This window comes from Lytechinus pictus, chromosome 7, assembly GCF_037042905.1.
Source record: "Lytechinus pictus isolate F3 Inbred chromosome 7, Lp3.0, whole genome shotgun sequence".
Lineage (NCBI taxonomy): Eukaryota > Metazoa > Echinodermata > Echinoidea > Temnopleuroida > Toxopneustidae > Lytechinus > Lytechinus pictus.
This window is the reverse complement of record NC_087251.1, coordinates 6,085,454-6,100,127: the sequence shown is the minus strand read 5'-3', so window position 1 is coordinate 6,100,127 and position 14,674 is coordinate 6,085,454.

Genomic DNA, 14,674 nt, shown 5'->3' with positions numbered 1-14,674 from the left:
ATTTAAAGGGTTAGTGCGGCCACTCCTGGAATATGGAAATGTCATCTGGTCACCACAGTAAATTGCTGATGCTAAGGCTGTCAAGAGAGCAACAAAAGTAATCTCTAGGATCAAACATCTCCCATACAAGGAAAGGCTTAAACACCTGAACTTACCATCCTTGGCGTACAGAAGAAAGAGATATTTGTCTTTATTTCATAAAAATATATAAAAAGAACTGGACCAAAATAAAGATTATTATTCCGTTTTGGCCTGAAATGCGCCAAAACAGGAAAAAAATAAACTTAAAAGGAAAAACCATTGACTTACTTTGGCTGTCGCGCAACTCCCACTTCTCTGGTTTATCCGAACTTAATACATAAACATATGGGTGAAATTGACATCTCTCCAACTGGTGTCGATAAACTGTTATCCAGAATTGATCCTCATAAAGCAACATGCCCAGATGGAATTTCAGCCAGATTACTGAAAACACCTGCTGATGAGATCACCCCAGCGCTTACAATACTCTTCTAAGCATCTATCCATCAAGGCATTATTCCAGATGACTGGAGAATGGCAAATGTTGCTCCCGTGTTCAAGAAAGGAGATAGGAGTAATCCAGAGAACTACAGACCCAAATCTCTGACATCTATCTCGTGCAAAGTCCTAGAACATGTTCTCTGCAGCTCTATTATGGATCACCTGGATAGTAATAACATTATAACAGATGCTCAATATGGATTTCGTAAGCGACGTTCTTGTATCACCCAACTCATTTTCACCTGTGATGACCTTGCCAAAGGCCTTGACAAAGGCAAACAGCAAGACATGATCCTTTTGGATTTTTTGAAGGCTTTTGATAAAGTCCCTCACCACCGACTTCTATACAAACTGAAGTTCTACGGCCTTCGTCTTACTACCCTGCGCTGGATTCAAGACTTCCTCCACAACAGAACTCAAAGGGTAGTCTTCAATGGATGTACCTCAAATACTATCCCAGTCTCGTCAGGCGTGCCGCAAGGCAGTGTCCTCGGCCCTCTCCTGTTTCTACTCTACATCAATGATCTGCTTGATTGCATTTCATCTCAGACAACAACCCAACTGTTGCCGATGACTGTCTACTCTACCGCAAGATCAAATCTTAGGATGATGCCAACAAACTCCAAGAGGATCTTGACTCTTTGCAGAAGTGGGAGTCAGACTGGCTTATGAAATTCAATCCTCGGAAGTGTCAAACTATCTCAGTAACCAACAAGCGGAAACCACTAAACATGACATACTCCATTCATGATCAACATTTACAAAAGGTCAGCTCTGCTAAATACCTTGGTGTTCATATTCATCAGAACATGAAGTAGAACCTCCATATTAGCATGGCCACCAAGAAGGCCAACTCTACACGTGCCTTCTTGCAACGTAACCTGCACTCATTCCCAAAAGTGTCAAGGTTCTATGTAACAAATCTCTCCTCAGACCTGTCCTTGAATATGGATGAGAAGTGTGGGACCCCTTCACCAAGGACAACACCCGGAAGCTGGAGATGGTGCAGCGACGATATGCTAGATTCACCATGGGAGACCATCATCGCACTAGTAGTGTCACCGATATGCTACGACAGCTACAGTGGCCCACCCTTGAAGAAAGAAGAGTCCAGTTCAAGGTGGTGATGGTTTATCGCTTGGTAAACGCAATTGTTGATGTACCAACGGTACAGTACTTAATTCAACCAGGCTGCTACTTTCACCTCGCTTCGTGGTCATCAAATGAGGTTACACGTCCCACATGCTCGCACTGTTACATATCAGAAAACTTTTATTCCTGATGCCATTAGACTGTGGAATACTCTCCCTGCCATTACAGTTAACTGCACTTCAGTAGCCAGCTTCAAGGCTGAGGTGCAGAAAATCCAATTGAGCCAAGACTGCGCTGATTCTTTTAACTGCACGTAGAATAGATCTTCCACAGCACTGTACATACTCCTGCACAATTCTACAAGTACGATGATACACCAACCTGGTAGACTGTACTTTAACGGATGATGATGATGATGGCCATTGTCATTGAGTACCTGTACAGATCGAGTTATAGCTTTGGGGCCTGTTGCGAGATATCGCTCAACTGTTTCACAAAGCCGATTTGGGCGATACGAAGAATGTTCCTTAGAAAGACACCTCCAGACACCTCCAGACATGTCCCTACGTAGGCATGATCTTCTTTGCACACCGCCCGCCACCGTTGGCATTGAGAGAAAATGCGTGTACGGCAAGCCATACTGACATATCACCTTTAAACATTTTGGGGGGGGCGTCATTCCATTCGATTGCACTCTGATGCATTTTATCTGGGATGAATTTTCTTTTTTTTGCGCAACTGGTCGTTAAGGTTGTCTAGTTGTCATCTTGCATGGCAAGACGACAAAAAATGGATGTCATTTTAACTTCTCTAGGGTAATAGGCCCAAATAATTTTTTGTTATGTTTTCTTTTATTCTCCCTCCGTCTTTTCCCCGTCCATTTTCCAGTTTGTTTTTGTTTTATTCAATTAAACTTGAAATATCGAAATGGGCGGCGATCTCTCTGACTTTCTCATTAGATAAACAACATGAAAACAAATTTAAAACATGGCAAAAGTGATTTTGTGTCTCGCCCACTTATGAAAATAACCAGAAATATCGTGATTTGCGAGGGCACGCAACAGAATTGTATCGAAACTTCATTGTGAAATGGCTGGGATGGAATAACACTTGTCATAAGAACCTTGCACATAAACTTTAATGTTGACCTGAAAATGACCTTTGACCTTACCATGTGACCTCCCACTGCAGCATAACATGCAGGTCGCCTAAGTACATCTACCATCCATGTTTTGTTGAAAAGTGAATTACGGTTGTGGAGTTAGGTGTCATAAGAGAATCTTGCATGTAAACTTTAACGTTGACCTAAAAATGACCTTTGACCTTAGCATGTGACCTCCGACTGCAGCATAACATGCAGGCCCCCCAAGTCCATCTACCATCCAATTTTGGTTGAAAAGCGACTTACGGTTGCAGAGTTAGGTGTCATAAGAGAGTCTTGCATGTAAACTTTAATGTTGACCTGAAAATGACCTTTGACCTTACCATGTGACCTCCGACTGCAGCATAACATGCAGGTCCCCCAAGTCCATCTACCATCCATGTTTGGTTGAAAAGTGACTTACGGTTGCGGAGTTAGGAGTCAGAGAGTCTTGCATGTAAACTTTAACGTTGACATGCATGTAAACTTTAATGTTGACCTGAAAATGACCTTTGACCTTACCATGTGACCTCCCACTGCAGCATAACATGCAGGTCCCCAAGTCCATCTACCATCCAAGTTTGGTTGAAAAGTGACCTACGGTTGCGGAGTTAGGAGTCAGAGAGTCTTGCATGTAAACTTTAACGTTGACCTGAAAATGACCTTTGACCTTACCATGTGACCTCCCACTGCAGCATTACATGCAGGTCCCCCAAGTCCATCTACCATCCAAGTTTGGTGGAAAAGCGACTTGCGGTTGCGGAGTTAGGTGTCATAAGAGAGTCTTGCATGTAAACTTTAACGTTGACCTGAAAATGACCTTTGACCTTACCATGTGACTCCGACTGCAGCATAACATGCAGGTCCCTCAAGTCCATCTACCATCCAAGTTTGGTTGAAAAGTGACTTACAGTTGCGGAGTTAGGTGTCATAAGAGAGTCTTGCATGTAAACTTTAACGTATACCTGAAAATGACCTTTGACCTTACCATGTGACTCCGACTGCAGCATAACATGCAGGTCCCTCAAGTCCATCTACCATCCAAGTTTGGTTGAAAAGTGACTTACGGTTGCGGAGTTAGGTGTCAGAGAGTCTTGCATGTAAACTTTAACGTTGACCTGAAAATGACCTTTGACCTTACCATGTGACCTCCGACTGCAGCATAACATGCAGGTCCCCCAAGTCCATCTACCATCCAAGTTTGGTTGAAAAGCGACTTACCGTTGTGGAGTTATGTGTCTTTAGGTTTGTGACGGACGGACGACAGACGGACGACGGACGGACGACATTTGGATCCCTAAGTCTCGCCTTCACCTCTGGTGGGCGAGACAAAAATAAATGATGTATGGTAAAATTCGTGTTTATAACTTTCAGCAACAAAACTAAAATGTTACTAAACATGCTAAATCATTTATTATTTTTTTCCTAATTAGGTGATCTGTCAATCGACAGATCAACTATTAATTTCGTACGAATTTTCTTTTTTATTTATTTATTATTTATCTTTATTTTCTGCCCTTTTCTTGTGAGCACAAAATCTTCAAATATACATCATCAATTATCTTCAAAATATCATCAGATATGGGGACTTATCATGTCATGTGTATAAAACAAGTTCAAGGTCATCTAGATGCCGTTTTGTAAGATCACATTATCAATCATATCTTCATTATCAATTATCAAAAATTAACAATATTTACATCACATTAACTTCAGGTCAAGGGTCAACTGTCCATGTCATCAAAGGTCATGTAAAGATCACGACGGGCGAGTACGCACGCGTCAAAATTTTAAAATGCTCAAAATCACTTTTTGACCAAAGTATAGTATGATTCAGGTCATTTTAAGCATTTCAAAAATTTGTGCGCGCGCACGGTTACGCGCGCGTTCTCGCGCGTAACGGCACTATAGAGCATAGGATCGCCATTTTTTTTATATCAATGCATCGATAATATAATTCTGAGTTATTTCATACCTTGATCAACATTCTATGACAAGTAATAACGGAATTAGCCTCCATCAAAGTTTACAGCACGCGCGCGCGCACTAACCATAGACAATATATGTGCAACATGCCTATACAAAATTCATTATAGCTTTCAGGAAGTCTGTTGACCCCCAATTTTTTTTTTCATATTCGAATAGAGTATGGATGGGAGATATGATTTCATGCCACATTTGACCCTTAATTTCATCATGACGTCATCAAAATGGCGTCGGAACTCAAAATTTCCACTTTGCTACTTATGACGTCATCATAGTTATGCAAATTTGACTCTAACTCCGTAAATATTGGTCAATTTTCGCTCAGTTTTTTATATGTTGTAGCTAAAGACATACGCTTTCTAATGTGATGGCTATATTTACATTTAAAGGAACGGATCATCCTGAAAAATGGCAAGTTATAGAGGCATGTCATTTTGTGTGCAATCTCTATGGGAAATTACTTTTTCTCAAAACTGGATTTTACATTCCTCTATTTCGCGAGCCATATCTCCATTTTGTTTTGTCGGTTTTCTCTGAGCTTGGAGTATGTTTTAGCTCAGATTCTAAGCTATCGCAAGTGTCGTCTGAACCGTCTCCATTTTCCGATCAGATGCCGGGATCATGCCCGTATTTCTCTTGCAATATTGGATTTGAGATCCTCTTAATTTGCTTATGTGTAAAGTCTATGGGAAATAGTGTAGCTCAATTGGTAAGGCATCAGACTTGCATCCTTAGGGTCCAGGGTTCGAGCCCAGGGGTGAACATGAAAAAAAAAAATCTTTTTTTTTTTCTTTTCAACATTTCACAAATGGAATGGTCCTTTATGACCATTGCAAGGTATATAAGTTAAAATATTGCACAATAAAATAGTTTAAAAACCCTTTTAATGTAACATGTACCATGTGTATCACCTACACCTATTTCACAAAACTTCTCATTTTCCTCTTTTCAAGAGTATTCAACATGTTCTTTTCATAATAAAAGTTCAATTTTCAATATGATCATCGTATTGATCTCAATAAACATGGTGATTGTATTCGTGATCATGAAAATCAGAGACAGATCACCTAATTCGTCCTCATGACGAATTAAAGTTCTAGTTTTCATTATAATTATTATTTTTTGCTGAGATTAATTTTAATCAATGAAAATTGATTGTTGGATTTGTGCTATCTTGAGATGATGAATGAAAAAAAAAAAATCTGCAGTAACAAAATAGCTAATTGAATTTAAGATATAGATTAGGCCTATAGTTTACGAACCCATCCAGTCATTACAAATGAAGATAAGTTCACTGTACCTATAAAAGAAAAGATTATGGAAAGTCTGTTATCTGCCCCAATGTCATGTTAAAGCAATAATATAGTCTCGACTCCTTAACTTTAAAATGTTGAACATATATATTTTTTATATTCTTAAAGCTTAAATATTCTTATATAATTCTTATATAAACTTCAATAAAGTTATCAACTTCAAATATGACTAACGTTTATGATTGTTGTCATTTTTAGCATTGTTTCTGTAAATAGTAATTTTTCCATTGCGGATTGATTTCACACATTTTTCTATGTTTTAATTATTATTGTAAAGCACTACTTTACCCACTTGGACATGTTTGCAGCAATTTTCATATTTTGCTTGTCTTCGGTTACTCGTCATGCAAAGGTATGTTTATACTCTAAACACTCACATTTGTATTTCTTGCATTTCTTGCATTATATCTGACAAATAAAATTAATAAATTAGATCTTTCACACGCCGCCTCTCATATTTTCCTTTTTAGTCTCATACAATCAGACACGTTGATTTTGCTTACTCCATTCAAACCCTATTTTTACCTCAACAAATTTTGCAAAATTATCATTATAAATAGATATTCTATAAAAATTCAGAATATTGAAATAATACAATGTCGAAATTACTTAATTAATTCAATTTTTATGTCGGACAAGGGCCTCTTTCATTGAAATATCAATGAAAGGTGTCTCTAAAAGGACAATGTGTTCTAAATAAGGGAAATAATGAAAATTTTGATTTTATCCAGTTATGTTTGTGAATCTTTAAAGTTTTTTGTCTTTTTACCTCATAAAGTAAGCTCCATACTTCTACGATCATTAATAAATAAAACATTATTTGATCTCCATTTACTGAAATATATGATTTTATGAAAAGTTGCCATTCCGAAATAAAAGGTTCAGGTGACGATGAAGACTAAATATTTTTCCGATACTATCAATATCAAACAATGTCGCGGACTTGGAAGACAAAATTGCCTTCGGGAAACTGAAATCGCTGATATGTCGTCAATCTTCCTATCTCAGAAGAATGCATGGTCCTAGGACGTTCCTACGTATGCAGTATCGCTCATCTCGTCGTGAAACTAGCCTTGAGGGCTTCGTGATAATATCTTTTATTATTATTTAGATGTAGTGTTTTAGAGATGCAGATATTTTTTGACGTCTTGCGAGGTCGAGGAGATAAAATATTGAAATTGATTAACGTGCATGCCTATGCAAACCGTCCAATATTGAAAATATTGGACAAAATGAATATTTTGCCCTGCCCACAAGATTATCATTGGTTAATAAATGACTGAGCGCATGAGGCTTTGTAACGTCACAACGAAATTGCATTGCTTATTAGTTGCGCTTTTCATAATTATGAAGACGACGCGATGTGCGCTACAGCTACATGTAATTTATGTGAGAATTTTACGTACAATGCAATGCATATGTGTGAATTTGTTGTTTAAGTATCAGTGCCGTACACTAGGCCTACTACTAAACGAAGATTTCTTAATTAATTTATGTTTAGCTTTGTGGGGGCATCTAAATAATAATAAGAATATTGGATGACCAATTTTCATGGGATGCGTAGAAATATTGTTACTCGCTGAAGAACAATATTGGATTCGTCTTCGACTCATCCAATATTGTTCCTCAGCTCGTACAATATTTCAACGCATCCCACTCAAGGCCATCCAATATTCCCTAAATATTTTGACATATACTTCTTCATCATGAAGCCTTGACCCCCTCCCATATACATATAAGAGACACGTGTAAACAAAGATGGATATCCCTAAGAAATCCATCTTTGAAGATAGAAATCACATAAACTTCTATAATTTTATTTATCTACACATGAAGGTGCAAAAAATTACCAGACCGATCTCGTGTAGATCCCTCGATCCATTTGTATACACCGCACATACAATAGGCTTGCCAATTTGAAGAACACTTTATAGATAAAAAATATTATTTAACAAATAATAGAATTTAAAACTTGATTATAAATATTATAAATAATTATTATTACAATAATGATAAAATCTATTTATCATCAAGTTTTAAATTTTATTATTTGTTAAATAATAATTTTTATCTATAAATAGTTCTTCAAATCGGCATTTTGTAGCATTGCTTTTCGAAGCTACATGTACATCATAATGAAGCGGTTCAAGGGTCAAGCCTATTGTATGTGCAGTGTATACAAATGGATCGAGGGATCTACACGAGATCGGTCTGGTAAGAAACCTCATTTTTAACCTTTTTGTTAAGATATTTTTTGCACCTTCATACACTTAAAGGCGACCGCACACCTTACGATTGGTCTGCGACCCGATTTCAGAATAAAATGTAGTAAAATTTGATGCTAAGATCAAGACTTGGAATATCTTACTGTGTAATGTTCTAAATCATCGTACGAATACCTATGTTCAAATCTGTGACTATGCTATCATCCTTCTTAGAATAAAAGCGAATTTAATATCTAGTCGTAATGACATCATAGCAGTCGTACGATTGGCTACGATTTGAAACAAATTTGGCCTTTACTCCTAAATAAAGGCTTGCAATCTTTCAAAATGGTTATAATAGTATTCTTTCAGTTAATTTTAACCTCAAATTAAATGATATGTTCAATTCACATTTTCAGAAAATGAGCAAAATGCGAGTTCCAAAATCGGATTGCGAACAGTCGTAAGGTGTGCGGTGGAGTTAGGCGTATGAAGGTGTATAGATAAATAAAATGATAGAAATTTACATGATTTCTATCTTCAAAGATGGATTTCCAAGGGAAATCCATCTTTGTTTACATGTGTCTCTTATAATGTATATGGGAGGGGGTTCAAGGCTTCGTGATGAAGAAGTATATGTTAAAATATCATCACGATCGTCCTCAACTTAAGGCTACGTGAAACAGGCCCCATGTCTCTGTAGAAGCAGGGCTGCCAACTCTCGCGCAATCTGCTTGAGTCTCACACAGTTCACCCGATTCTCACCCTGATCATAGGAATTCTCACGCTGAAACCCGATAATAGAGAGAAAAAAGTTTATTAGCCTATATCGGATATTCAATAACATTATGACCCGGCCAGGCAAAAGTTTAAAAGTTTTTAACCACACAAGCGCAAAGCTAAACCATCAATGCAAATTGGTTTTGGTTTGCAGCGTAAAGACAAGATGAGTAGCGATTGGCTTACGTATCCCGCGTGTGAGGATGAGAGCTGGTGACGTCGAAATTTTACTATGAAGCGGGGTGCGATCGAGTGTCAATGCAATGCCATGCCATGGTGATAGCCTGCCGGCCCTGCGCTCTGAATGCATGATAGCCCCACATTTGTGTGTGTGTTGATACAATTAGTTTCTTTCGTAGCTTTATTTTAATTAAGCCAAAAAGAAACTGAAAATTTATTTATGACGATAGTTTTAGCTTTCTTCCTCTGTTTCTTTCCTTCTTTCTTTTCAATCTTTCTTTGTTGCTTCCCTCTCTTCTTTCATTTTTTGTTACTGTCTTTCTTTTTTCATTTTCATTCTGTCCTTTAAAAAAACATTTTTCTCTATTTCTTTTTCTTCCTTTCTTTTTTTATTTCTTTCTTTCTTTAATTCTTTAGTCCATCCGTCCTATATTTATCTATTCTTTTACCTTTTCTTTCTTTTTTATATTGCTTCCTTCCTTCTTTATTTCTTTCCTTAATTCATTCTTTGTTCCTTTAAGGGAGCAGAAGATAATCAGAGGTTGAGGTTTCATTGCTAAGCTTATAAAGTAGTTGATTTGGAATAATAATGTGGAATTTTTTTTCAAGGCCAGTGAACTTCATTAAAAAAGCAAATTTTTGAATCCTGCCTTATGTATTTATGGAATCAGAGTTAACAGTATGTGCCAGATTGCACCATTTAAATTGCAAAAATTGTAAAAGCTCCCTACCGTGGAAGGGGGGACACTCCCCTTCCACACCATCCCCCCCTCGGGCTTGGACTTGGTCGCTTCGCTCCCTCGCAATGTCTCACTCCAAACTCTTCTCAAAAGTTGGCAGCCCTGGTAAAAAGTGAGCACAGGTGAGTGGAGATGGAGCCAACGGAGTTCAGTGGAACAACCAATATAACAGAGACCGGAGCTTTAGTTTTGGTCTAGACTCTAGGATCCGTATTAAATGACTATATCAAAATAAAAAATATATCACGGTCCTCTACACTATAATGCAGCGAGTGCTGAGACTGAGTGTGACATTACTGATTGCATGATGCAGCGGCGCATCCAAAACCCGTGGCCAGCACAGCTGGCTGTTCTGGCTAGCTCTGTAGCACTTGTTCACTGCAACCATCCTGCCTGTGGGAAATCTACAGGAAGGACTATGGTATGCCAATGCTGTACACAGCACACACTTTAAAAAATCATTAAAATGTCACTTTTGTGACCAAAATTACTAATTTCCATACAGTTGCAATTTATTTTTCATAAGTGGCCAGGGAATAATTTTTGTATTCACCAGAGCGCTCAAAAACTTAAATTTTGGGCATATTTTTGTGTACGCCCTCTATTGGTGGAAAGTAATATGGTAAGAAAATTTTCATTTTTCAATCTCTATTTTTAATTAAGAAAAAATGATTTAAAGAATCAAATTTACTTAAGAGCCAAGTTATATGATGAATAGCTGTAATGGAAACAGAAAGTGTAAAAAATCAAGCATTTGTCTCAAAGAAACAGAGAAAATAAGCCAAACATTGCTACCCTTATTTTGCAACACATGGTCCATGGAGATGTATTGTATTTGTAACTGAGAACAAGGTTATATCATATAACCTTGTTCATTGAATGAGTGCTCTGACTCTGTGACTGTGGTAGGAATCGAGGTTTTGAACTTTTGGCTGCGCTAACTCCAAGTCCAACTTCCAACTTAGCCTAGGTAAAGTCTTTTTTTTGGCAGTCTCGGGTCGGGATCCCGCAGTGTTGAAAAAAAAATAACCGTAGCTAGACTTACCTGTTTATATAGCAGTCGGAAAGGTGTCACATACTTAGAACTCGAACAAAGAGAAACACTGACATCAGATATTTTATCGGCCATTGCAGCAGGATCAATCCCTAGCAGCTAAGCTATATGGTAGGGGGTCCTAAAGCTACGCGGGTCCTAAAGCTACGCACCACTCCAATGCGCATGCAATTTCAATTGCAAAATGCGCACTCTGTGTGTGGAGCTAGTGACTGCAGTGTGACGAACGATTCCTATTCAGTTTTTGTACAGAGGCTGCAATAAATCGCTAAATACAGAGAAAACCAGCGACTGTTTGGAATTTTGGAGTTATATTCACTCTGATTTCATATTTTCCTATAAGAATATGAACATTATTTAGAAGTTTAGAGACAGGAAATACTTTTTCTTTGCATGATAAATTGAGTGCGTAGCTTTAGGACCCCTCTATATCGGGCGGCGAAATCAAGAGGTGTTCGGAAAACACGGCGGGATTTTCGTATTAGTGAGTTTTGTGATATTTTCTTTTTGGTTATGAATCTTTACAATATTTAACACAAATTTGTGAAAGATGATTTGTTAGAATATTAAAATTGGCATAGTTTGTATCGTTTGTAAACAAAGTGCGTAGCTTTAGGTCCCCCCATCATACATATTAATATGTTTTACACACATACCGTACGTACCGGTATGTACGTTTATCACGTACGTTCATCCCTCCAACTCAGTGTAAAAAGTGGGCGGAGCTTAATCGGATTTTCGGGCCTAGCAACCCTGTTAGCAACGCCTGTTAGCATCGTTTGGCTCAATCTCCATAATGTCTGCGATATTAAAATCCTACAAACTGATGGAATTATTCAAATTTAGTAAGGCTATGAATGTTTATCATTTACACTGACTATCGGTGTACAAACTCATACCGAATTTAAAGGCAATTGCCGGTTATATTACGAATTATCAGTCATTTTGATGAGTGATGCAAAGTGCCAAAATTTATGAAAATATAGCGTAAATTTTATATAGCATTTCAAAATCCTTATTTTCAATATCCCCATAATTTTTTGTTGTTTTAAAAAATATCTTATTACATTTACCAGAATTTTCCCGACCTGATAACGTTAATAGATTACTGTTTCTCGGCTTTATGAGGAAATGCCAGACCTTCAAAATCAGGTTAATTTTTGTTATATTTCTAACAGAAAATTGTTAGATTCGAACTACTATACCAACTTTACGCCCGAAGGAGGGTTATCATCTCGTATTGTTGTGTAAATGATACATAGCAATTCATTTTAGGAGTGTATTAATCCATGTTAGATAATCTTTTTCACGATGAGTTTTGTAATGAAGATAAAAAATCAAGTTCATTCTTGGCACGCGAGCCGCAGAATGATAAATTTTAGCGTGCGCAGACGGGGCTGATCCCTAGTGTGTCGGACGGGATTATCTAGTCCCATACTGGCCATGCTGGTTTCGGGTGGTATATTCTACGTACATTTTCCCCTTGCGATGACCACTGTCCAGTGTTATAGTGCTTAATGTTGATACTTAATCTGTGAAATGAATAGTTTACCGATATCTAAAAATGCTCTAATATACCTGACACATGATTGATCTCATTTTCGACTTTTATTATTTCTTTCGACGTGCATGAATTACAAAAAGTCAATCTTAGAATGTGTACATTGACTGTATATACTCTAGTTAAAAATGAAAGAATTGTCAAGGCTTGGGAAATATCGTGTTAAGTTTGCCCAATGTCATGAGTATCTCACTGTATGTTAAACAGATCACAGAATGACTGTAAACTTTGTAAATTCCACGGCTGCCTCCACGAACTGGGACATGAAGACGACATGGCGGCTCCTGATTTGTTAAAATAAAAATGATGGCAATATTTACAACAATTTTGAATCATACAACTGCGATAAACCAGGCTCTCGTGATTCGGCGGATAGTCCCTATAACCATTGCAAGAAAGCAAAACATAATTTCGTAATGACCTGGGCTGATTGGCACTTTGCGAGAAATGTCTCGTTTTTATACTTTCGGCCATGCAATCTAAAGCACTTTAAAAAAAATCTTTCTAACAGTAGTTTATTAATTTTAAGAATTAAAAAAATGTAGTTTCCATGTTGAAAACGGAGGGAAGATTAGAGAAGCCTTTCGGCTCTCAATCCAGCTCCTCTTCCTCCTCCTTTTGTATATACCATCCCTTTATCTTTCTTATTTCTAATAGTAATTCCTGTTTTTATCGTGTAAATATTAAGTTTTTACCTTTTATCATAATGGGATCCTACTATAAGCTTTCCAGCTGTCCGAGATTACTGATTTTAATGCTACTGTATTTTATTTTGGTGACTGTATTCAATACAGTCAATAAATTGATTTTATTAGCCAATCTGGCTAAACAAATTCAATTCATCGATCAATCAGTCAATTTTCTGCTGGTCCCATTAGCCCCCTTTCTCTGCTACTGACTATAGGTGATAGAGGGAGGGGGGGGGGAATAATCATCATCTCACCGTGCTCACTGCCGCCCCAGACAAGTGTGTTTGATATATTTTAATTGCAAGGGCTTCTCCTCCTCCTTCTATATCTCCCTGTTCTCTCTTTCTTTGTTTTTGCTTTTATATATCTCAAAGATCAGCTCTCCCTATTTAAATTTCCACTGTCTTCTATTATTCATTCCCTCCTGTTATGGTCAAGCTTCCTCAAATAAAGCTTGCCCTAATAATATTTGCCCCTCTGTCATTCTACCGGCCTGCAATCTCCTTTTGGCCCCTTAATTCTTTTTTTCTCTCGGCCTCGACCCCTCCCCAATCTATTTCATCCAACCCTTTTCACTCCCCCAACTCACCATGATTATAATTTATAATCACAAGAGCCTGGTAAAATAGGCATATTGAAGGTCTTACTTTCATTTTAACAAATAATTTGAGTGCCCCCCCCCCCCCGGCGGTCATGCAGGTCGGCTTCATATGTTCCATAATGGTGTAGGCGGTCGTGGAATTTACAAAACATATAGTTGTTTTATATTTTCTGTTTAACATATACCGAGATGCTGATGACATTGGACAAACTTAACACGATATTTCCCAAACCTATATTTTAACTATACAGTCAATGTTCTTGACATCAAGTTGACTTATTGTAATTAAGGAAAGAAATAATAATCACCGAAAATGAAATAATTTATGTGTCAGGTATATTCCAAGCATTTTTAGACATCGGTAAAGTATGAATTTCATAGACTGAGTATCAAAATAAAACACTTAAACTGCACAGTGGTCATCGCGAGGGGAAAAGGTACGTAAAATATACCACCTGACTCCAGTATCGGACTGGATAATCTGAACGGACAGCCAGGGCGATCAGCCTCGTCTGCACACGCTAAAATTTAGCATTATGCGGCTCGCGTGCTAAGAATGAACTTGATTTGTCTGTTCATTACGTAACTCATCGTGAAAAATGTTATCCAACATTGATTGCTACACTCGTAATATTTAATGTTATGTACGATATACACAAAATTATGAGATGATAACCCTTCTTCGGGAGAACAATGGTATAGTAGTTCGAATCTAACTATTTTCTTTTAGAAATATAACAAAAAACAACCTGATTTTGAAGGCCTAAAATTTTCTTATGAATGATGGAGAAAATAAGCTACCAACGTTATC